The sequence below is a fragment of the Talpa occidentalis genome, unplaced genomic scaffold, assembly GCF_014898055.3.
Source record: "Talpa occidentalis isolate TD23 unplaced genomic scaffold, MPIMG_talOcc4v2.1, whole genome shotgun sequence".
Classification (NCBI taxonomy): domain Eukaryota; kingdom Metazoa; phylum Chordata; class Mammalia; order Eulipotyphla; family Talpidae; genus Talpa; species Talpa occidentalis.
In genome coordinates, this window is record NW_026555331.1 from 51,014,575 (window position 1) to 51,040,202 (window position 25,628).

Below are 25,628 nucleotides of genomic sequence, written 5' to 3' on the forward strand. Positions count from 1 at the left end.
TCACGCTTTCAGAATAGTAGTAGGAAATAAGTGGTCACATTTGTAAGCCTATAATTCAAGTAAAGTACAGAGTATCAGTCCTGACCAACAGGATCTTTGAAACTCACTGAGCCCTCTGTCTGCCTGTCACCTTTCTCTCTCTTCCTTTGTGGTTTTTCTCTTTTTCATCTCTATTTTCCCACAAACCACTAATTTTTCTTCCCTTTCTTTCCTTCTCTTCCTATCCTCTTCCTTAGCTCTTTCTGTCCTCATAGACTCTTTTTTTTTTGTCCTCATAGACTCTTAACCAACTGCAAAATCAACCTATATATTTTCAAACTCATACACATGCCAATCAAGTTTTCTATATCCTATCTAATATGAAAAACCTCCTGAACTAAAAACACTATGTCTCTCTCCAGAAGACAAAAGGAAAAAAATCTAAACAGAGTTTAATTTATGGGGGGTTATTTGAAATCATAAAAGGGGCTCTGCTCCAAAGCTTGGGACCATTGGTCCAGCTGAGCTGATTGTCTGCATCTCTTCTATGGCTGGACTTCATTTCTTCATCCATGAAACAATGTCATTTCCATGTCTACAATTCTTATTTCCTATGATACTTAGTGAATTATTTCCTCCCATATGATAATGGGACTTTTACCATCCTCCCCCTCCATGACCATTAAATTCTTACTTTAGATAGAAATAAACTTATCATATTAATAGTCAATGAAATCATTTTTCCATGTCTAGTTCCTTAAGGAAGGAGTGGTTTTCATATTTCAAGAAGCCTTTAATATTTATCAGGGTTTGAAATAGATTACCTTCAGAACATCATAAATGTTTCATTTATTTTATTTATTGTTTAGCTGATTTTCTATATTTTAACTTTTCATTTGTACTCTGTAAGCTTTTCTGCCACATTAGTTTTACTTGTAACAATGAATCTGCTTATTCCCTCTGGGTTATGTACAGTGTCTTGCCATTCTAGAGAGCTTACAAAATTTACTTTTTTAATTTTAGTTATTAAAATGGATATGATGCTATGTTTTCTCAGACACAGTTTTATAAGTGAAATTATGCCTATCATAATAATTTTGCTCCGTAAGAATTAATCATGTCAAACCATTCAATACATACATACGCAATGTAATTATTCAATGTTTAAACTGTGTAGGTATTATGCAACTGTGTGGAATTTATTTATAAAAAAAGTTATCAAAAAAACAGGATAAATTCTCAGTAAATTTTTTTTTTTTGGATCTTTGTTGATTTATTTCATTTCATTCGATCAATTGAAAGTCAAGCTTGTAACAATCAGTCGACCAGTACAAATGTACTAAACATCCCTTCATTAGTCTGTTAGAGAAAAAAGCGACTCTTTAAACAATAAACAACAACAAACATTCTCGTTCAGCACAGCTGCACCATGCTCCTACCAGCAGCGTGGAATTATGCTGCCACCAGCTCAGGCCCAAACCTGACAAAACACAACTTTCTGATCATGGCATCATAATTACAGCTTGAGACTCCATGTTTGGGGATTGGGGGAGGGTATTTTTTTTAACTGTAGTCTCAAAAATACTACCATTATGTCACATACTTGACACTTCCTTAGTGTAGCAAGGAAAGATAAGCCCCAGTGTGATCCTGTGAAGATGAAAAGCAAATCTTTCTACAGATTTAAGTGATGTTTAACATTTCCTTTCTGTGTTGCTAGTTACACACTGAGCAGGCATTTGCAAACAAGCAGTTCTGAGACCTTTAAGTCTAAATCATTCTATGTATAGCTCTAAAGCATTTTCTTAAATTTTCATGTACGGTATTAAGTAGTAAAGGCATCTTTTTTGTGCTAGCTATTTCTGTTTCAGAGAGCCAGAAAGATTATTTACAGTAGGTATGTGGAGAGAAAGGTACCATAACTATTGAAAATATAATCAATATATATTGTTAATTTCAGTAGTTGGTTGAAATTTTAAAAAACCACCTCCAGAATTTGCTAATTTAAAACAATAAAAATATAACAAGTTAAAACAAAACTACTGTATTTGACACTAACAGATGAGAGCTAGACAGAAGATAGATGAAAGATAGACAGATTTTTAAAATAAGGATGTGGGAACTTTAAGCTATCCTAGGAAATTCAACAAATCTACTAAATTATTTTAGAACCTGGCCAGAAATATTAATGAACTTCATACTGTTTATTGGTTTTTTAATATGTCAAATTGTAGTAATAATTGAAATGTTGTCCTTGTCCTCAGAAAGGTGAAAGGTGGCATTTCTTTCTGTAATCAAGGCTGTTAATATCAATATGTTACTCGATTTTAGCACAACTATTTACTCTTCAGTTTAAAAAAAATCCAGGACTTTTATCCTTGATATAACCGATGCTTTTTTTAGATACACTCAAACAAAATCCTAAAAGCTTTGCTTTCAGTGGTCAAAGGCAGCATTATGTTGCAGTAAGAAGAGGAAAAGACAAGTAATAAGTAGGATATGTAATACAAGAATCTTTCAATATCATAGATGTCTCTGCATAACAAAATTTATAAATAACCTATTTTATTTAGATACATAATATGATTTTTCTTCATCAGAATAGAGACTATTTAAAGAATTCAATCCTGTACATAGTATCTATATGCTATAATTAGAGAATTGAACACTAGCCTTGCCTTTAGAAAATGGCCTTTACTAAGACATAGCTGACAAAAAAAATTATTTTCTACTCTGAAAAGTAGAATACTGACGTTATAAATCATCTTGGACCTTTTATAAAGTGCAAGGTATAGTGATGGCTTGAAATTTTCAGTCCATTTCAAAATACACACACAAAAAAACAACTTAAACTTCTAAATATCTATTCAGATGGTGGCGGACTTTCTATTATGAGGGTCTAAATGCCCTTTACATTGGGGCCTAAGATGTATTCTTTTAAATGTCTCTTTTTTCAAAAGTCTACCCAGAGTCACAATGGAGTTAGGAGATAAATAAAGATGAAAGGTGATGAGAAAATTTTTTAAAAGGCAACCAACAGAGAAACTATTGCAACACTGAAAGGAATGGGAAGCAAGGCTGGGACACCCTGTAATATATTGATTTAAAAAAAATATCACAAGCAGCAGTCACTACCTGGGTTTCTATTTGGATACAATATCCCATTTGAGTGATTGACTTAAATTTCATATTCCATTTGGGTGTTTGGCAGAAGTTAGATTTAGCCTCTATGGAACCAAGTAAAAAATATTCATGAAATTTGGATAGGATTTGAACATTCTGTGAGATTTCTTCCAATAAAATTAGCTTTCAGATTATGTAATGATTGGTCTAGAATGTTCAGTAGGATGAATCTTACACAAGGGTTATTCCTCAAGTAGGTGGACTCAGCTTAACAATCAAAATACACTTTCCAGTTACATTCCTTTCTTCTCCACAATCAAACATATTATAGAAAACACAGCTTTTACTAAGAACAAAACTAGTGAGTGTGATTTGTGGTTGATCTCTAACTTAAATATTATACCATGCTTTATATACTCCCATGTTTGGAGATTAGAATCATAGGACATAGCAGAAGAGCACTTAGATATGATCTGGTCCAATTTCTTTCTTTATTGCTTTCAACACAGATCAAATGAGGTGACAAGTCTTGGCTGACCTCTCTAGAAGTCAGCTCTGTAGATGCCTACATAAGTCTCCATTACACTCACCTCATTAGTCTTTGGTTTTCCTCTTCTAATGGAAAAATATTTATGTCAAAATATTAATTCAAGCTACACTAAGTTGAGAAGCATTATTGCCTACATGTTGTGCATTTCTTTAAAGGATAATGGCTGCATTCTGACGACACAGCTGTGTTCTTCTGTAGTGAGGTGCAAGTCACAGATTTCCTTTTCCATTTATTTCTGCTTCCATAGAACTGGCTTTTTTTTTTTTTTATTCTGCCTTTTTTTCATGTTTTAATTTTTTTAACTTTTTTTAAATTTTATTTTTATATTCCCCATACAATTGCAACCCCCTTATTTTGACCCTAATCCCTCCTCCCCCCCCCCACAGTGTGTCTCTAAGAACTGGCTTTTTAAGATAACTGCCTCCTACCCTGGACCCCACCAGTCGATTCTGCACAATACACCCCTGATATTATCAGCTCAGGCCATGTCCAGTAGAAGATGTTTCTATGATTCTCACACTCAGAATAAAGACACAATACAATACAAAGACCACAAGGTCTGTACTTTCCCTATCTCTGCAGGTCTATCATGCACCTTACTCCCTCTCCCTCTCTGCTCTAACTTTCCCCACCCATTTGTTTTTATGTGCCATTCTCCCTCTGCCACAGAGAATGCACACCTCTTCTCCCCTCTCTTCAGTTTCAGATCAACTCAAGAATCTCATCTTAACGAAACTTGACTACTATCTTACAACATGCACAAAAAACAATTCAAAATGGATTAAAGAACTAGACATAAGACCTCCAATCATAAAATATATAGAAGGAAATATAGGCAAAACACTACATGACATGTACCTCAAAGACATCTTTACAGACACATCACCCAAAGCAGTGATAGTGAAGGCAAAGATAAACAGCTGGGGCTACATCAAATTGAAGAGCTTCTGCACAGCAAAAGAGACAATAACCAAAACAAAGAGAAACCCCACCGACTGGGAGAACATTTTTGCACACAACACTAATGATAAAGGACTGATCACAAAAATCTACAAAGAGCTGATGAGACTCAACAAAAACAAAGAAAATAATCCAGTCAAAAAATGGGCAGAAGAGCTAAAGAGAAACTTCTCCAAAGAGGAAATGCAAATGGCCAACAGGCACATGAAAAAATGTTCAACATCACTTGTAATGAAGGAAATGCATATCAAAACTACAATGAGATACCATCTCACACCAGTGAGAATGGCACATATTAAAAAAATTAGCAACAACAAATGTTGGTGAGGATGTGGAGAAAAAGGAACTCTCCTGCACTGCTGGTGGGAGTGCAAACTGGTCCAACCACTATGGAAAGCTGTGTGGAGATTCCTCAACGTACTAAAGATAGAGCTTCCATATGATCCAGCAATTCCACTCCTAGGTATTTACCCAAAGGACACAGAAACATTAATTCCAAAGAGCACCTGCACCCCTATGTTTATAGCAGCACTCTTTACAATAGCTAAGCTTTGAAAACAACCCAAATGCCCAAAAATAGATGAAAGGATCAAGAAGATGTGGTACATATACACCATGGAATATTACTCAGCAATCAAAAAATATAAACACATGCAATTTGCAGCAACATGGATGGAGCTGGAAGGGATCATGCTCAGCGAAATAAGCCAGAAAGAAAAAGAAAAATACTGGATGGTCACGTTCATAGCAGGAATCTAGAAAACCTAAATAAGAGACCAGGAAAAAGAATAACTATGAGAAAGAAAAAATCAAAATCAACAAGCAACTATGAACCAGAGACACACTATGGGGGGCAGGCAGGGTAAGGAGGGATTGGGGTCAAAATAAGGGAATTGCAATTGTATGGGGAGTATAAAAATAAAATTAAAAAAAAAAAGAATCTCATCTTAGAGAGTGCCCTCTGATTTTGTTGACTACATACTAACCCTTATATTTCAATAGCTTATAGAATCAGGTGCCTGGTATGTATAGTATGTCACAATGGCAGTTTTATACTTATTAGGATGAGTATTCTGATCATTCAGTTAATATCCAGCCACTCCACTAGACTCTCAGTTCCTTGAAGGCAGAGATCATGTTTGATCTTTTTCATCACTGTAGTGTAAGTGCCTGGCATATAGATGACACACAGTCAATAATAGTGGAATGAAAAAGTAAATGGCCAAATTTATATTTTATTTAACATTAAAAAATCATTCTCCTGTCATTCTAGCTATCTCATATTACCTGTCACTACCCAAATTCAATATCATTTTCATGTATGAAATATTCTTTTCCACATTTTCTGTGTGATGAACTCTTACTCATTACTAAATATCACGAACAATATCATGTCTGGCAATGGATTGAAAGTTTGTTCTGTGTAATGCTTTCCTCATTGTGTCATTCACCTAGAATTCTAAGTGAATGTAGCTATTTGTTCATTCAGCAAATATTTATGTGCCCATACTCTGCTTGAGGCTCAGTCTCTGACATCATGGAGCTTATTCCCTATTGGAGGTAGACAGGTATTCTACCTATTGTAGGGAATCAAATAGGCTAGCAACTAACTAAAATGTGATAAGAGTTTCAATAGAAAAGAAAGTGTCTTGTGAGTTTTAACTGAAATCACCTTCTTGGCTGTGGATTCTTAAAAGTGACAAATCTTACTTATACTTTCTTCTTTGATACACAAGTGCTTAACAAATGTTTGTGGATTACCTGATAGAATGAATGAATGAGTCAATAATGAATTTCAAAGCATTTTTATCATTTTGGGGGGTCAGGTGTTTTGGCTACTAGCATGTAATATCGGTTTATTATAGTAACATAATATTTTTAGAGATTCTGGGCTTCCCCTGGGGGCGCAGCGGTTGAGCGCTGGGTTGCGAGGCTGCCCGCAGCCTCTGCAGCACAAGTTCGATCCCCGGCCACCGGCGAGGGTCCCACAAAATATATATATATATATATATATATATATTATTTTTTTAGAGATTCTGCTGGCCCTTGCCAATTTTAACAAGACGTAGGATCAAACTAAGAGTTAGATTTTTGGAATGCTGTAGGGAACAAAGGCAAAATAATTAAGGGTTTCTAATAATACTGATGCCACAACATGGAAAATACTACCTCAACACACCTCTGCAGAGATGCAGAGGACTGTGATGGTAAGAGGAATTCAACTCCTGCCCTGAGGAGAGACTGACAAGATCACCTCCAAGATCACCTCCAAACTTTTATCATTGAAAGCTTATGGTTCTAGGGCCTCCCCTGGTGGTGCAGCGGTTGAGCGCTGGGCTGTGAAGCTGCTCGCAGCCTCTGCAGTGCCGGTTCAATCCCCGGCCCCTGGGCGAGGGTCCCACATGGCGCGCAGACCTCTCCTGCTGCCCACTGCTCCCCTCAGCAGTGTACTTCGTCACTCTGCATGTTCTGTTCCCCGCTCTGGCTCTGGTGAATTCTCTCACCCTTCCGTGCTTCTGACTGTACCCGGTGCTTGTATAAATAAATAAATCTTTAAAAAAAAAAAAAAAAAAAGAAAGCTTATGGTTCTAGGAAATTTCTACATTATTCCACTGTATAGACGAAGTACAGGAAAAAGTTCACTTTTGTCGAGTTATGTTTAAAAATTTTGCTAAAGTTAATTTTCTCTTTCTCACCTATGCTCCTAAGAAGACATTCCGGCCAGAAAAAGCCAATATGATGAAATCTCTACCAATAATAAAATAATCAAGAAAGCATCCAAGTTAGTGAGTCCAAATTTTTTTCCACAAGGTGAGCTTATATACTGCAACAATCATCTTTTCTCTTCCTAAGTAATATAAAGTATTGCTGTTCAAGAGTATAAAAGAAGGGCAAAGTTAAACCAATGGAATGAGCTACAGTAATGAAAATACAAGCAGAGCAATATTTGATTTGGGAAAATAACTTCAGGTGAAAGGCAGAAGACTTTCCCAATGTACGCAAGCCCAACAGTATACATGAGACCACATCCTCAGATTCCTGGCAGACAATTGTCAAAATTCACCTTCAGACAGTTAGGATAGCCATATCCACTGGCACCTTCCCATCTTTACTTGACTGTGCATATTCAGAATAATGTGTTTGAGATTCTAGCATGAAAAAGTAAAACAACCCAGTTTCTAACAAATTAATGGTATTCTTTAATACTGGAACTCATTTTAAAAAGCAGACTGTGTCATAAATAACTGTAGGCTTGTTTTTTCTTTGCATTGCTGTGAAGGGAAGAGGCACACTGAACTACAGACATACGTCTCCACATCCCCTAAGAAGAATGTTTCCATCCACCCTTGTCATCAGCGAGGATCATTAAACAGCACTTATTAAGCATCCATCTGTGTATGGCACTTAATAAATATTCCTCCCCTCACCCCTACTCCTTTTCTCAATCTACCATGTGTCTCTGTTGTGTAAAATGCTAGGGAGCTTTAACAATAATAAATAATTAATGGTAAAAATTTAAGGCAGATGGATGAGATGACCTACTAGCATCTATGAATCTTAGGATGTTAAATATGTTGCTAATAATACAATTTAACACAATTTGATAAGAAAATACCAAAGCATTTGATGAGGAAAATGAGCTCGATACATTCTATCAACATTTTCTGAAATAAAAATGTGAAAATTAGGGACCACAGATGGACTGACTGAAGCCCTGAGTTCATGTGACTTATACCAGATGATACAGTCTTGAAATAAATAATTTGAAAAACAGTGTGGAAAAATCATTAAAATAATCATTGCAGTAGTAGAATAGGGAATGTTACTTAGCACCGATAGTGGAAATATTCAGAAGTAAGGGATAGTTATTGTTTTCATTGAAAAGGGTAGCATGGTTAAGAATGGTAAAAGTTATGGTTTATTTTCTCTTTTATTATTAGTTCTTCCTCAATGTTGTTTTAATACCTTTTCATTTTTTTCCAAGAAAATACTAATTATATTTGATTTAGGGATGGTGATATTTAAAGCATGCTTTCACTTTTGCAAGCCTCAAATAGCCAGGATTATAATAAAAAAGCATGCTAGTCTAAAATAAGCTATTGCTTTAAGATTCAGTTGCAATTCGACATTATTTCAGTTTAAGCTCAAAGCATCCATAAATACAAATTATATTTCCTAGAAGGTAGGGATATATTTGGAAGTATAGCTGGAAGAGAACCGATGTTATGATCTCATTTGCTGTGTGAATTTTGTTGCTAATTGTCATTTTATCATTTACCACATAGTGAGTGATTATTATATGCAGCCACTCTGCTTACCCCACTTATTCCATATAATAAGAATTCTCATTAATTCTCAATCTACCTTGGGTGCGTATTATTACCTTATATCTGCAGTTTAAAAAACTGAACTTCAGAAAAGTAAATTCCTTGCTCAAGATGACATAACTAGTAAATGCTAATTCAGGGATTCCAATCCAGGATTATTCAAAGCCCATGTTCTTAATCTCAGAAGACAGTGGGGATTTTCCTTGAATAGCAGGATATAGGATGCCTCAGAACAAAAACAAAAATGGAAACAAGGAACCAATATTGAGCAATCTTTTTAGCATGATATAGAAGAAAAGAATAAGCCTCAATTTTTGTATCATTATGCCTATCCATTAGACTAACTAGCATATATAAAAAATGTTTAATGTTACAATTTTCTTAGGGATAGATAGTAGGGTTGGCAACTGTTTCTGCAGTTACAAATTTTTTAAAGTGAACACAATTTTAGTATGTGCTTTCAAAACTATTTGTCTTAGCATCTGAGATTTATGGTCAAGATAGATGCTTACAAATATTTTTAATGCTAAAAATAAAAGATTCACAGATGTGGAAAGAGGCTCGCTCTAAGTGGAAAAACACTGGTGGAGGTAATGATATTCGAGGACCAGAGTGGAAACCAAGTCTTCTGTTCCCAAACCCATGATCTTTCAACTAGATGTTGCTATTGAGGGCACAAAAAATAAATATAAAATATAAATATAAAATTAAGCAACAGAGAAAAAAGTGAAGCAAGAGCCATATGACTATCTCATACTTCATTAAACCTATAAATACTAATAAGTTGAAACTAATTATTAATGGTACCTGGCTACAACCTAAGTCTGTACTCTGTCCTATTCCAATCATAATCAAAATGGAAAAAGATCATAAACTATATACCCAACAGAAGCAAAAGAAAAGGATCCCAAATTCTTTTCTCATTCCCTCCTTCTTCCAAAATAATGTGTTACTTGACTAACAGTGTATATTGAGTGCAGGGTATAGAAAATTGGATAAAATAGCCCTTGCTCTCAAGGAAAACACAGGATTACTACAAAAAACATTATGGGAATTTTTGGATTTGTGCTTTTAGCATGTGTACTGTAGGTCAGATAGTATTACACAGTTATTTATTTAACTAGCACCTAATTGAAGCTTTCTAACTGACTTAAAGATATAAAAAAAACACCAAATGATGCAGATGTCATGATTCACAAAGCATTATAGAATATAATTTTCATTTATGGGATCTGCAGTTGTAGCCAGCATTGAAAATTTTAAAGTTCTTGAGGTTGTAAATCAATTAAGGGATTAGTTGCATAGTTTGTTGAACAAATACTTATTCAACAAATATGTGCTGTGAGATATAACCACTGTTCCAAATGTTGTAACATTCCTTGCAAGAAAATGACTCCCAATATTTAAAAAAAAAAAATCAAACCCTTACTCCAAGGTCTGCTGTAGTTGCATATAAATGACTACAAACTAAGCTTACTGTGCTGGACACCTAGTAGTTTGATGGGCCTCAATGAAACCTAAAACCAAATTTAAGAAGTAGTTTCTGAATAGCTTCAAAACTTCCTATGTGCACTCTTTTCTATAAAGCCTAATGAAAATGCTCTCCCTGGATTTAGAAAAAAATAGGATTCCAAATTTAAAATGACATTTATCTCAAAAGTAGATTAATATTTAATGATTGTCTGATTAATAATTGTGATTTTATGAACTGGAGACATTTAGTATGAAAACCTCTAGACACATTTGTTCTAAGCTATCCGGACTTGAGGAAAAGGACCAAAGAAGGACCATTTCTTTTGTATGTAACTTTACTGTCATACTTCGGAATTTTGCTTTCTAAACACTGCTTTCTCATTCTGGCATTATCTTACTGGAAAAATTTTCATTTGTAAAAAGCAGGGCAAAAATTCCAAGAGACCTAGACATATGGAAATTTTCAAAGGATTAAAAGCAACTGTAATGTTATCTAGATGATAACTGTGAGGGGAATAAAGTACAACATTTTATTTTACATTTTTATAAAGTAAATATTAAAATTATAGCTGCTAATAAATCTCCAAAAATGTATGTCAAGCACTATCATCATGTCACATTTTCTTTTGTTTTTACTAATGATCTGAATGGGTTTTTGTCGTGTTTTGGTTTTGTTAATGATCTGAACTGGCAAGAACACTTTTGTAAATTAGCACAAAAGAAAAGCAATCCATGTGCAAAGAAAAGGATCCTGTTAAAGGACACGGTGTTGTGACTGTGTCATTTTTGAGGTAAGAAAGAAAACAAGAACAGAGGAAGGAGAGAGTGGAGAGGGGAGAATTTCAAAAGCAAAAACACTCCTGTTTGGGAAAAGTGGGCATGAAAAAAGCATTTAAGGTCATACCACATGGACAATTATAAAGATAATGTTCTGCATTTGCATGATATTTGACATTTTGTAGAGTTCACATAAAGAAAGAATGTCTTCATAAAGAACCATTTCCTTGGATGGAAACTAGACATGGTACATTCATGGTTCATCCTTCTCTAGAATGAACATGGAAGATAGTCGTCAGAGTCACAACAGGCTATGAACCAGAGAGGTGGTTTAGACATTTATATAATGCAAGTTAGAGGCCAGTATTGAATCAAAAGGGATATCTCTACTTTTGAAGCTTAAGGTTTCCCAAAATAGTTCATGTCAATAGTAGTCCAGACCTGCACTGTCTGGCATGGTGGCCACTAGCCATGTGTGCCTATTTAAATTTAAATTCTACTTAAAATTTAATTTCTCACTCTTACAGGACACATTTCAAGTGTTCAGTAGCTCAGTGTGGCTGGTGACTACTGTGTTGCAGAGCACAGCTATGACTTGAGGTTCCAAATCCATTGCTTCACTCATGACAACAGAAAAACACAGAGTACCTACTATGTACACAGAGTTGTGGGAGTGCTGTGGATAAGGCATGAATAAGGACAGGTACTGCTTTTATCACACTTGCATTCTCACATAGGCAAATGAAACTAAACAAGCCATTACCCACAATTTAAAGTTAGAACTGGGTAAGTGCTGCAAGGAAGAATAGAGAGTACTGGGAGAACACATACTGGAGAGACCTGTCCTATTTTGGTGCCCAAGAAAATGTCTTTGAGTAAGTGACTTCTGACCTGAGATCAGAGACATGAATAACAAGCGAGTGGAAGTGGAAGAAACAACATCCAACACAACTACATGTGAAGGTCTTATGGCAAGAAATTCCAGGGACCTTAGATAGATTAAAGGAAAGTAAAAACTTACAACAGAAAACAAGCTGAGTGTATTAGAGATGCAGCTGGAGGGCAGGGACCCCAGATTGACCAGAGCCTGTTATAAACAAGAGCCCATGTTCCTGATGCTTTGGAAAATGAAGGATCATGGTAACCCCCAAATTAATGATTGGAGCCTTTATTCTAAAAAAAGGGTGAGATTATGCATAGGTTTTAGGGAGCTAAGTGATATGATCAGATTTGCTTTTTGTAAAAATAAAAATAAAGTGCAAAATGGATTGAAAGGACAAGATAAGAAATGAAGATTTTAGTTTACAAAGTGCTAGTGAGAGTCCAGAAAGGGGTGTTGTTAGTTTGGTGATGTCATAGGGATAGGTCCTATGTACTGCGCCTGAATCCTATGTTGATAACATGACTACAGTGTGATTTTCCTGATAATAGACACCTATATCTAAACAGATCTGGACCCTGCTATTGATAGTTACTTAAGATAGACCTCTTCCTGAAGTCTAAGTTTCCAAAAACTACTGTCTTTAAATGTATGGAGCTGGATCATCCAAATCCTGCCTGTCCCAGACTGTCTAAATCTTGAAATATTACCTGTTCCCAAACTCCTTTTTCCATCTTTGTCTAGGACTTCCCCTAGTACACCTCTAACCTAACTTCGTGCCTCCGTGGACTGTCATTAGTCATCTGTGTCCATTCTCTCCAGATACCATCTTGCCTACCTGGATGAACTCATTTTCAGACCAACTTATCCTGGAATGGACTGAGTGCCCGCTGCTAGAAAAGAGGAGGAAAGAATGGGAAAAGAATAGCTATGTCTTATAATCTGCAAAAAAATAAACAGGGGAAACAGAGGTAGAATGTAAAGTATCTCTGGGTAATAATGGTGACATGTCACTACTCCCCCCACTTACACCACAATCCATGAACATGCAGCTCCTTGTTCTAGAGGTGCTACCCACACCTTCATTTCTGGCAGCCTTACCTTGGCCCATCCCCTTTGCCTTCCAAATAGTTTCCAAGAATCACTGCTTGGATTTAGGGCATGCTCACTGCACTTGGCCACTAGAGGGAGATCTAATGGGACTAGTTTGCTTCCAGAGAGACAGTAAGCCCTAAGAAGGTAAAGACCAATTTTGTTTAACTTGCTGACCTTGAAGAGTTATTTACATATAAAAACTGCTTAATAGGGCCTCCCTGGTGACACAGCGGGTTGAGCCGCAGCACTGCGAAGCTGTCCACAGCCTCTGCAGCGCAGGTTCGATTCCCGGCCGGTCAGGGAGAAACCCACCTGGCGCAGCAGACCTCTCCTGCCTCACCCGCTGCTCCCCTCAGCAGTGTCTTGGGTCCGTCCGACTGTTCTGCTCCCTGCTCTGTCTCTGGTGAATTCTGTCACCCTCCCGCACCTCTGACCTGTACCCAAGTTCTTATATAAATAAATAAATCTTAAAAAAAAACTGCTTAATAAATATTTTCTAAATGCATGCCTTTAAAAAGATGACTACAGTTTCAAGTCATTGAAATATGAGGAAGCTATTAATATAAACCTTTTGGGGAAGGAATCAGTTTTGCTTCAGAAAAAAAAAAAAAACATAATGAACTATTTGGCTATTACAGGCAAGTCTCTCTATAGACCTGCGCACCAAGTCCACTGACACCTTGAGAAGGAGAGATGAAAAACTTTAGAATAAGAGTTATCAAAAAGAGTCTGGAGGAAGAAAAAGGCCTAGCAAATGGCTGGTATATCTGTATCCAGAGAGTTCTGAGCCAGTGTGTAAGTCCTCATGGTGAGAAATGGGATACACATCTCTAGAACAGTGACATATGACATTCAGTTCGAATTAGTTTCTTGTCTATGGTATAATTACCATCATTTATCCTGAAACACTCAGCCAGAATGGTTATAGACAAGAGCTTTTGCTAGTAATGCTTCGGAGAATGAAGGTGGTGTGTGGCAGTCCCAGAAGTCTGGGAGAAGAATCAAGGAGAAGACAAGAGTGCGGTGGTGGAGCTGCAGGGACATACCATCCATAGCAGGACTGACTAGTGGGTGAATGTGATTCAAATTTTTTCTTTCCCCTATTTATTCTGGAGGATGATGACTACAGTAGGGAAAGCTAACTGCCTATCTAAATTTATGCTCCATCTTTGCAAGACAGTGTTGTCACTGAGAAGTTCCTGTTAAGCTAGGGATTACATATCAGACTTCATGCATTAGGTGGGCCATTTGGCTAGTTTTCATTAGAAGAATATAAGCAAAGTTTTGTCATCACTTCTGAGCGAAAATGTTTAAGTAAGAAATGGATGTGAATTTTTAATTTTTGTCTTCCCCTCTTGATTATTATGTGGATGAGAAATAAACTTGGTATGTTAAGCCACTAACATTTTGGTGTTTGTTATAGCAATCTGGCATTATCTTAACTTACTCCAAGAATGATGCCTTGAAATGGATGCTGCCTTTATAAAAATATAAATATGTGGGTTTGGCCACTGGCAAGGAAACAGATATGGAGAACAGAAGACTGAGATCCTGTTAGGCCCTGGTAAAACTTTACTAACTTAGAAGGCATATCTATAGCTCTAGAGGAAAAGGCTGGAAAGAGCCAAAATGCTAGTATGTAATTGTCACTCTTCACTGCCTATAGAAGGGTATTATAAGACAATGGATGAGCTCATAAAAGAACTGGCTAATTTCAGAACAGAGAAGAGGGTGACTAGCCAAACTCGATAAATGTAAGACTAGAAAGTTAGAACAGCCCACTGTTTCAGGGCTCCAATGGTGAGGAATAACACTAAACAGGTTTTGAATAACAGGCCACATTATGACTTCCCAGTTAGACAAAATAACTCAGACTTGCAGCAAAGGCCAAATTAATTAAGTGACCTAACCACCTATGCTTACTGTATCAGATGACCTCACATAACCAACTGAGACATAGGGAATTGAGACACCAGCAAAAAAATGAATCCAGATGAAGAATTATGAATAGGAAGAACTTTCAATGTAGTTTGAAGTATAACTGACAGAGAGTGAATTAGGTGAGAAATCTCTGGAGATTTTGAGAGAATTGTATTGTCAAAGAAAGTAGGAGTCCAGCCTAAGAGAAAAAGATAAAGAAGAGTGGTTACAAAATAACCTATGGGTATCCAAATGTGAACCATCAAGAACTTAGCTGAGAAAATGATCTAATTTCCAAGAGGGGGTGCCCAAGGCTACAGGTGCCCAAGGCTACAGAAAACAACGAACAAAGGAGTTCTTCTAAGATAGCAAAATAAGAGTCTACTGAAAGAATTTTCCTTACTGCTAGAGCAGGAGGTCTTTAGCAATGTCTAGTAAAATTTCTTCCATTTAATGGGCCTTTGGTTACTATGTGTCTCTCATTCTTCTTTTTCCAAATGGGAATTTTTTAGTTCAATTATTCTATTTTTGCTCCCGATCCATCTTTGTATCATGGAAGACCAATAACCTTCCTTTTAGTATAAGGATTCTTGGAAAATGAAGGGCTATAACCAAACTTAATGAACTAGAGGATTTAGCATCACCCATGGAATCTGCACATTGAGATGAATGCAGTGACCTGGAGAGATTCAGGTAATCTTCTGGGGTAAGGTTTTCCTACATGTGATCAGAGAGGTGGAATATGACAGAAATAGCTGTTTTGCAAAATAGGTACTTCTTCCATGATATAGAAATGTTGCTGGGGAGTGACAGTCCAGCTAGGAGTTACATATTCCCCTCTGTGTATATATAGATGACATAATATGATTCTCATCAACAGAATGTGAAATGAAACAAGGTGTGTCTGTTCTTGGATATACTTTCATGATATTCATTCTCTTCCATGACAACCATCTAGATGCTGAGAACTCAAAGCCCCTGATGTAGGTAGAAGGAATCTAAGTTCACTGCATTGAACCTGCAGAATGGACTTTAACACAAGCAAATAACAAAAGTCTCCCTAATAGCCACTAAAATGTGGAAGTTTAATACAGAAGCGGTGACCCCTGAAGGAGGTCACCGCCTGCATTATGGGCTGGCAATGGGAGGCACTTGGATCACAAGTGTTTAATATAGGCAATCCAAGCCCTCTTTCCCTTCTTCATCATTCCTGTTTAAGTCCTGACCCTCATCCTACCTGTAACAGTTTCCTACCAAGTCTCCCAAGCATCAACCTCTTCTCATATAGTCCATCTTCTTCATGTTAGAGACATCCCCCAACCCCCTGCAAAAAAAAAAAAAAAAAAAAAGTGAATCATGTCACTCTATTTAAAATTGCAGTTGACCTCCATGGCCTGTCCTACAGGTTAAAAATCTACAGCATGCCCTACAGCATGGCATACAACAACTTGCACATTTAATCCCCAACCTTCTTTTTCAGTCTCATTTCCCATCACATCCCTATCTATAACTATATAATGCTGAATGCCAATTATTAGTCCCTTTTATGACTCTGTTGTGCAAATGCTGTTCCCTCTGCCTACTTTTTAGTCTGGACAATGCTTACTCATCTCTTAAATATTAGCTAAAATGTCATTTCATCTGTGAAGTCTTGTCTGACACTCCCACGTAAAAGATAAAATTCTGATAATCAAATCAGCTAGTTTCACATATTGTGCCTACTATTAGTACACATTTCTAATGTTTAGTAATCTACATGGTTTAATGTTGAGGCTGTTTGTTTGTTATTTAATCAGTTGCTAAACTTACTTTCTTACTAAAAACTTTGAGAGTTCTGTTTTTTCAAAATAGGCTAACTATGCATTAGGATTGGATTGGATTGCTTCAAAGGGAGAATATAGCCACAAGTAGTGTTGCTGAGTGGCATTAGGCAGTCCTTTTGAGTACATTTTCTAAAATTGTGAACTATTTGGGAGTCAAGACCCATGAATGTAAAAAACCCTACATTGTGGGCCGAGATCCTGCATTCTCCATTATTTTTCATTTATCAGACACATATGTAAATGAAATATCCTAATCTTGCTGTCATAAAATGTTTTTACATGGCAATTTTCTGGAAATGTAATTACCATATTTGGAATCTCACCATATTTGTTCACCATTATGGAAAATCATGTCACCAGCTGTATTGCTGCTCATGTTACCTGACTCACTAATACAGCAACACATATCTGTTTGCAACTGCATCTGTCATACTCAAAGAATATATTTACTTTGTTCTTATTTCAAAATGCCAAATATACATAAATGACACCTACCAGTGCACAGTTTCCCTTAAATCCAAGCTTACACATTTTAAGTAGCAAGCATTTACTACTTTATGACATCTTCCAGTATGGCTGTGCCTAAGCATAGACATAGTGATATACCTACTATTTTACCATAAGCTACTTCCTTTTATTTCTCCTTTCTTTTATAGACAGAGAATTTATACTGATTTTTAAAATATTACATGTATATATAGATTATGTTATCTATAAATATTATTTCAGGAAAGTTAAAAAAAGGAATATTAGAAAATACTGTTTCTTGGGGCTTCCCTAGTGGTGCAGAGATTAAGGACAGCACTAGCAAGCTATCAGCAGCCACTGCAGCACGAGTTCAATCTCTGGCCAGGGAGGTGACCCACATGGCACAGCAGACCTCTCCTGCACAAGTTTGATCCCAGGCCAGGTAGCTAACCCACATGGCACAGCAGACCTCTCCGGTCTCGCCAGCTGCTCCCCTCAGCTTTGTATTTCAGTACATCTGCCTGTTCTGCTCCCCACTCTGTCTCTGGTGAATCCTCTCACCCCCCAACCCCTGCACCTCTGGCCTATACCCCAGTTCTGGTATGCATAAATAAATAAATCTTTATTTTAAAAAAAGAAATACTGCTTCTAAAAAGGGGGCAGTTGGTCTAATTGAGTAGAGAATCATGTCCAAATACATTAAGGATCTCAAAACAACCATACTTTTTTTACTCTTAAGGTGCTTCTGGTAGGCAACTACTCAGCTGAATTGCCATCCTGCTCTGCCAATAGCATTTATGACATTTTGTTATGATTTATTTGTCTACATGTGTAGGCTGTGAGTGCATGATGTCTTATTCATATTTATATCCCCAACACCTAGCTTAGGGTTTGGCACAGGGAAGGAGCTCAGTAGATACCTTGAGGATGAAATAACAAATGAGAATCCTGAGGAGCTATGCAGTGCCTGGCTCTCACAATAGAACTCTGAATCAATTATTCAACATTTTGCCTATACCGATATTACAAAGCTTTCTTCACTCTGCTTAGCATCAGAGTCAGTTATGTATAAACTCTCAATTTTCTCTCCTCTTTGTGGGTTCAGGCAGTACTGTGCTCACCTTTTTATCCTAAAAGAGCCCTGCACAGAGGAAGCAGTCAATAAATATTATTTAAGTCAAATTATTCCCCAGGAATATTGCTATACATAATGATTGTATTTTTTTGTACCAACAGTACTGAACTTAAGGTATATTATTGACTAAAAGGGTATTGTGGGTAGGTCTGGAGACTTACATATCATTTAAAGTACTATTTCCATAAATGTATTACAAAAAACAAACTTTTAAAATTAAATTTTATGCTATTAGTCAATTGTAGGCTGAATTTTCGATAAGTGACTAAGTCTTTCAGATCTAATATTCATGAGGAAAAATAAAAAAGTCAATCATAAGAATGTATTTAAATATTTGATTGTATGGCACCCTGCAGGAAATATCTGGTCATTTTCCAAATTTAATCCAGATGGTATTATTCACATAAACACAAGCAGTAGCTATTTAGCAAGAACTTTACTTCAAATATTATATAAACTTTTCTTGATGACAATTTCAATAATTTATGACTTGATTTATGCTCTCATGATTTTATTGTCACTTAATAAAAGAAATATAATCTAGACAATATATTAGACAGTAAACCTGCTAAGTGCCTATGTGTCAATTCCCATTAATATGTTGCGGGTACATTGCACAGACAAAAAAGTGGGGACATGGGTAGAAAAAAAATCACATAGTAAAACCGACAATTTTCTTTTAACATATGATCATGTTATTCCAAAAATAATAAATTAAAAAATATAATACTATATTCAAAATAATTTACAATGTTTTTTTTAAAACTGAAAATGAATATAAGATGAACTATCATTGGAAATTGACCAGGCAGATCATCAGTCTCAGCCAGCCTCATTCTCTGTGGTCACTAAGGGCAGTACTTCCCAATCCATTAGCCTTCTGATAAAAGGCCACCCACTTTTTAAAACTTAGCTTCTAAACTGCATTCTTATTTCAAATTCAAGTTGAAAAATTTGAAGTTTTCTCCTACTTAACAGTCCCTACTTTTGGCCTTTTCGAACCATCCCTGTAATCACATCTCTGTATATCTTTTAATTGGAGGTATAACACCAAATAGGTCTAGGAGTTGTAAACATCTTTTCTGATTCTGCTTTGGATGATTTTTCTACTTACTTCTCAATATCATGATGCTTAAGTAGAGCCAAAATGATGGTTCAAGCAGGACTGCTATTTACTTCATATATGACTTTTAACAAGAAAAGCCTCTGTACTTCAAATTTCCTATCTACATAGTAAAGAATATTGGTGATAGTCATTTCTTAAGGTGATTGTGAGAATAAAATGTTTCCTATTTGTAAAACACTAAAACAATGCCTGGCTCTAGTGTTTGCAGTAGCGTCAATAATAATAATAAATTTCGTTTACATAAATAAAATCATATAAATACTACTTATAATAGTATAGTACAATTTAATTTAGTTTCAATAATTCCCCAGTGTACAGATTGTGACAACTTTCTTAATCTTCTTCATAAGTTAATTTATTAAATATCAAATTGTTGATGTACTTCTACATGCAAGTGATTCTTCAATTATTTATTCAAATTTTACTCACTATACTTTTGCAAAAAAATCCTTAAGCAGCCCAGACTATGTCTTCTACCTTTTTTGCATTTGTCATATTCTAATCAAGCACTTTTTTCCTTATACATATATAATGAGTAACAAATTAACTAATGAGTTAGTATGTGGATACATGATATTAAATCAGACAGAATAGCTAAATACAACTCAACTCCAGGATCAAACGCTCTTCCCTTAATGATATACAGTGGGGTTTAACTTACACAGGCCAAAGTGTCCTGGTCTCACACACTGACCTTCTGCCTAAGAACCTAGGCTTGCAGTAAAGAGTTGGTGGGAATATATATTTAAAAAGAACAAAGAGGAAATAAACAATGAACAAAAATGGGTTACAGATCTAAAGAATGAAGATACTTGTAGTATATGACTGAAAAATTTAAGGCTGTGTTGCTCTATAAAGTTTATTTGATGACTTTAGGAGTAACAAGACCATAAACTTTTACCTTAAAAAACACTGAACTTAAAAAAATATCACATATAATGTATGTGTACTCTCCACTCCTCTGAAGCTCTTATGAAAATAACAGGCATAATTTTATGCAAACTGACAAATATAAGCAAATCTCAACTAATATTCTGAGGTAAACAGGATGTGTTAACCTTGTATATTTACCTTAAAATGTGCATGAGCTGTCCTATGAACTTGTATGCTCTTTAGGAATTAGTCTCCAAGGAATAGCAAATTTCAAGGGATTATTTCCTTATAATTTATCAAGAAAAAACAAGGCATTAGCTCTAAATGAAATATATCTTGTAGGATTCCTAGATTTTACCAGTAATTTGTTTACTTTCATATATTGTATATATGTATGCCAGTTTCTCTAGGCTATCATTTGAAAATGCCAGCTATAAATTCAAGAAAAAATATTTTTGCAATATTTAATGAAGATTTTTCACTGATATGAAGGCAGGTATGCACAAAACCTAGGCAAATATAATTTTAAGTTGCCAAAAAATGTGACTAAAAGCATATTTTGCCATTTTACTTTTCTAGCCTGACTTTTGTTACCATGCTGGAAATTAGAAGAGCAGGTTCATGTTCACGATGGGGTGTCAGTCAACAAGGAAACTTTAAAAGCCAAACAGAAAGGATTGGATAAGGTAATCATTTTACTAATCCCGTCTGAATTCTCATTTAACACAAATGATTGGAAAGTTGAACTGTGGGATTTACAGAAAGGTGAAAATGGAAATTGTTTCGCCTGATGCATAGATTGGTTGTATTTAGAAAAACAGGAGGAAAGAGAGAGACTAGAATTCTCAGAGTGGAGGGCAAGGGAGTTCTTTTCTGGCGTCTCCATGTTTGTTTGTGTGTGAGGGAGACTTGGGAACACTGACATGGAAAGGGAAAGGTGAAGGTTAAAAGGAGGGAGAAAGCAGAGAACTGCCAAATGATTCACTCCTTTCTCCAAGAGTCTGACTTGTGCCAGAAAAGGAAAAAACAGTACATTAGATGGATTTCTATTCTTGATAAACAATTGGTTTGAACATGACAGCAAGAGGGGAGGGGTTATTATATTTACTTTGTGGAAGCATATTAACTTTTTGAGATTTGGGGGGGTAAAATGAGGGAGGGAAGTTACATATTGGACCCCTCAATATTGTCAGGATGTTTATGCAGTCACACATTATTCATGCCCTCTATTAAAAAAAATACCACCCTAGCAACCACTAACTGTATATACATATGCATAATGTCCCAAGTTAGTGAACTGTTAAAGTTTTGGTTAAAAATCAAGAATTGTAGTCAAGATGCCTATTATCCTATGCATGTATCACAAGTAAGCTTTGAGCAGTTTTATATTTCTTGACACACAAACACCTCTGCAGAATGAAAGAGAGCAAAACTTTATAGATATATTTGGATATATGTATATAAATATATTATTTTTAATTCTTTGGCCGGTTTTTCAAAATATTGAGTAATCCTCTAATTACTCAGTACTGAAAAAACTTAAAAATTTTGACTGGAATTTATGTTTCTCTTATCCTATGGAATGTAAAATCTTAATTGTATTTATTGGAAAAATAAACCAGAAGACCTCTCTGTTCCACACAATATTACACACTTAAAACCAGTATTAATAAAATGCTTTGCTTTTGAACTGGGTTTAAAAAATTAAATTTCCAACAAAATCCAGAAACCATTCAAAAGAAAACAGAAATGTGAAAAGCTTGACATTAACACATAGCTTGATTATTAGGATGTTGGATCTGCATATTAGCCCAGTGTAGATCTGTTGCATTCTAATTTTTTTTCAGTGTAGTCTTCTATTTTTATAACACTTGTGCTGCGATAAGTGAAGTATAAAATGGCATTTTGCACACATATTGCACACTGAGGAATTTTATGAATGAAAATACCGAAAAAAAAAAAGCTCATAAATGGCTGGCAGCATATTATTTTGAAAATGGTCATTAAGCGTTGGAAGCAATGGTCTGATCTTTGGTGCCATTCAAGGAAACTGTATTCCCAAGTCCCCTAGCAGAGTGTGTTGGAAACAGCCATGAAGCGCTTTCCTTAGAGACTCATTCTCCCTCTCAGGAACCTTGCTCTACAGAACAGAGACCGCGCATCGTTTGAAGAATAAAATGCAAGCATGTCCCTATGTTCTGAGGGCTGTTCATGGATCAGACATCACACTCCCTAAATTCAGTCCCACAAGTGTGTGCATGTGAGTGTAGCATTTACCAACAAATGAACAGAAAGCAATAAGAGCACTTCTAGAAATAACATTTCCCATCCCTACTCAGGCAGGCTGCTAGGAAGCTTTTCAGGGGCTAACACTTGAGTGCCTTCCCCACAGGGAAGGAGCCTTACATTAATAACCCTCTCAAGGCTAAGTCAGCTTTGTGTGTAAGTCCACTCAGCGCCATATGGCAGTTTCCAATTCCTTCAGCAACTCAAGTCTGGCTCTGCCTGCGATGATTCATTCGTAAAGGAAGACCCCTTAGGGGGAGCAGCAATGCCCCTGCCACTTACCTAGCTCCCACAGACCCGCTCAGCAGGCGGCATGGGCTCGGGCACCACAAAGGGCTGTGGGATTCCCCGCTCCCTCCGGGGCTCCTCTCCCTGCGACGATCCCCTTCGCCAATGATCTGTCGCTGGAAATTCCCCTCCCCTCCACGGAGAGGAGGGTCTCCCCGGCTGGCTGGAGCTCCTGGCGTTTTTTCCCTCTCTCTTTACATCCCTGACTCTGGCTCACGGTCTCCAGTAGGAACACTCAAAGGCGAGGCGGCGGGAGGAAGCTAAGGCATCCTTAAAAAGAACAATAATCTTCATCGATCTTCACCCCCTTCCCCACGCGGGTCCCCATCCCCCTGCCGCCGCGGTCGCCCAGACAAGAGAGGGCTGGGATAGAAAAGGAAAAATGGAGCGGGGCTGAGCTCGCCGTGCGGCAGGAGCCGGGAAAGCAAGTCGCGCGGCCGGAGAGTTGCCGCCGGGCTCTGGCTGCCGCGGCCGGCGGGGGCGGAGGGTGGTGGGTGCTTGGTGGGTGTGTGTCTGTGGCTGAGCCGGGAAGAGGCTGGGCGCTGGAGGCGAGGCGGGGCGCTCGGGGGCGCCGGCCGGGCGCGCACACCCGCCGGTGGCCACCCCACCTCGCGCTCCGCCTCCTCCCGCGCTCCGCGCACCCGCGGGCCGGAGCGGCCGCGGTCTCCTCCTGCGCCTTCTCCCCGGCGCTCGCGGCTCTGGAGGTGGGCGGCGGGTCGGGGGACCGGGGCTGTGCGCCGAGCCGGGGACCGCCGGGGGCGTCCGGCTCGGCCCGGAGGCGCGGGCTAGGGACTGCGCCCCCGAGCCCAGGGCGCGGCCAGGGCGCCGGCGGGCGGGCACCGCCCACACCTCGGCGAGCACCTCCCTCTTCGCCCGCGGGCCCGCGGCGCTCCTGGGCCCGGGCCCCCCCTCCACACCCACCTGCTCCGTCCTGCAGTTCCCGCCCGGCTGAGCTGAGCGGGAGGGTCCACCGCCCAGTGGGCGCCGCGCACGGCGGCCGGGAAAGCCCCGGGCGCCCCCCGGGACGCGCGCCGATGGCTTCGCGGGATTCCCTGGGCCCTTCTGCTTCCCGCTGAGGGGCTCGCCGCCCGCCCTCCACCACCGGACCCCGACCCCGGGGCCGCTGCGGGACCCTGGGGAACTAGGGTGAGGAGAAGTCGTTTCTGAGAGGTGGAGCCCGGAGTATTTTCCCGGAGGAATAATGCGGGGCTGACAAGAAGCGCAGATAGGATCTGACTTTCTTGCGTGCACCTCCAGCTCCGCTCGCGGGCCTTCGCCGGCCCCAGAAACCGCGCTTTCCTGGGTTTGAGAGAAAAGCCGGGTCTGTGGCAGCCTCAACTCTGGTTTCCCAAGGGGGCGCTATTCGTACTCTGGCTTTGCTGCGCTCCTGCCTTTTGGAGAACTGTGCCAAGTTCCTCCTGGGCCAGACCGCAGGATGGACACTGGACCCTGCCCCACATTCACGGCAAGGTAAAGACAGGATGGATTGGAAGCACAGGACTGGGCTCTCCACCTTCCTCGCCCGTGTGCTCTTTATCAGGCACAAGGTAGAACCTGCTGGCACAGGTACAGGAGCTTGCAGGAAACAAAGTAGCTTGAAACAACCTTTTAAAAAAATGTTCACCATGACAGTGTATGGCGGGACACTCCCGAATTTTCTTAGACCAAGAAAGGTGATATTGAAGAGGGTCCAAATACGTTCATTTGTAAATAGTTCTCACTTAATCCTTCCTTTTTTACCCTTATCGTGTACTGGGATACTCTATTACTAGGGTTTCCTACCCCATGAGCCTTACCAGGTGTTGGGTGGTTTTTTGAGGTGTAAAACACTGGGCTGGATGCTCAATACAGAAATTAGACCTTTAGATGCCATTACCCTCTACCCAGGGCCTGCTCCTGGTCCTCTGCTCTTCTAGGAAGGGAAAGTGACCTGTTCCAACCGTCACCTGCAGGATGTCCACTCCATGCCTGTCCACACTGGATACAGATTACTCTTCCCCAATCACAACGCTGACCTATCATTTCCCCGTTCACAGATGTTCCCTAGCTTTCCTCCCAAACACTGGGCAAGTCTGTGAACCTCTATGCCTCTGTACCCTGGAATCTCTCCTCCCTCTTCTCCAGGTCATGCACAATCATTCCAGCACTTCACGACCATTTGTCAAACTCTGCCTCCTCGCTGCCTCCTCACGTATTAGCTCACACTTTATAAACTATATGTACTTTCTCGTTCACATCTTACCAATTTATTTTTAAAATTGAGTGAACTTTGGTTTATAGCTATATATTTTGAAGTGTAAAGCCATATAAATCAACATCTACATTGTGTTCAACACCAGAATTCTAATTTCCAACTATCTCCATATGGTTGATCCCTATTACTTGATTTACTTCCCTTCTTTCCCTTCTGGTAGCTACTATTTTGTTCTTCCAATTTAAAAGTCTGTTTTTGTTTTGTTTATCCATTTGTTTATCTACCACATATGAGTGAAGTTATATGATATTTGCTCTGTTAGACTTTGCTAAGCATAATACCCTCTAGTT

At 38.2% G+C, this 25,628-nt stretch overlaps 1 protein-coding gene across 3 annotated transcripts in view; it reads right to left on the reverse strand.

The window, feature by feature from the left end:
* Positions 1-23,658, reverse strand: part of KCNB2 (potassium voltage-gated channel subfamily B member 2) — a 367,621-nt gene extending 343,963 nt beyond the window's left edge. For 2 of the 3 annotated variants that reach the window (XM_054692186.1, XM_054692187.1), the window contains exons 1-2: positions 23,079-23,541; positions 16,323-16,409 (exon numbers count right to left, since the gene is read on the reverse strand). The gene's annotated coding sequence lies outside the window, so the exon portion shown is untranslated. Of the gene's footprint in view, positions 1-16,322; positions 16,410-23,078 lie in introns of all 3 variants that reach the window. The other variant, XM_054692188.1, reaches the window with a different exon arrangement.
* Positions 23,659-25,628: the final 1,970 nt, after the last annotated feature.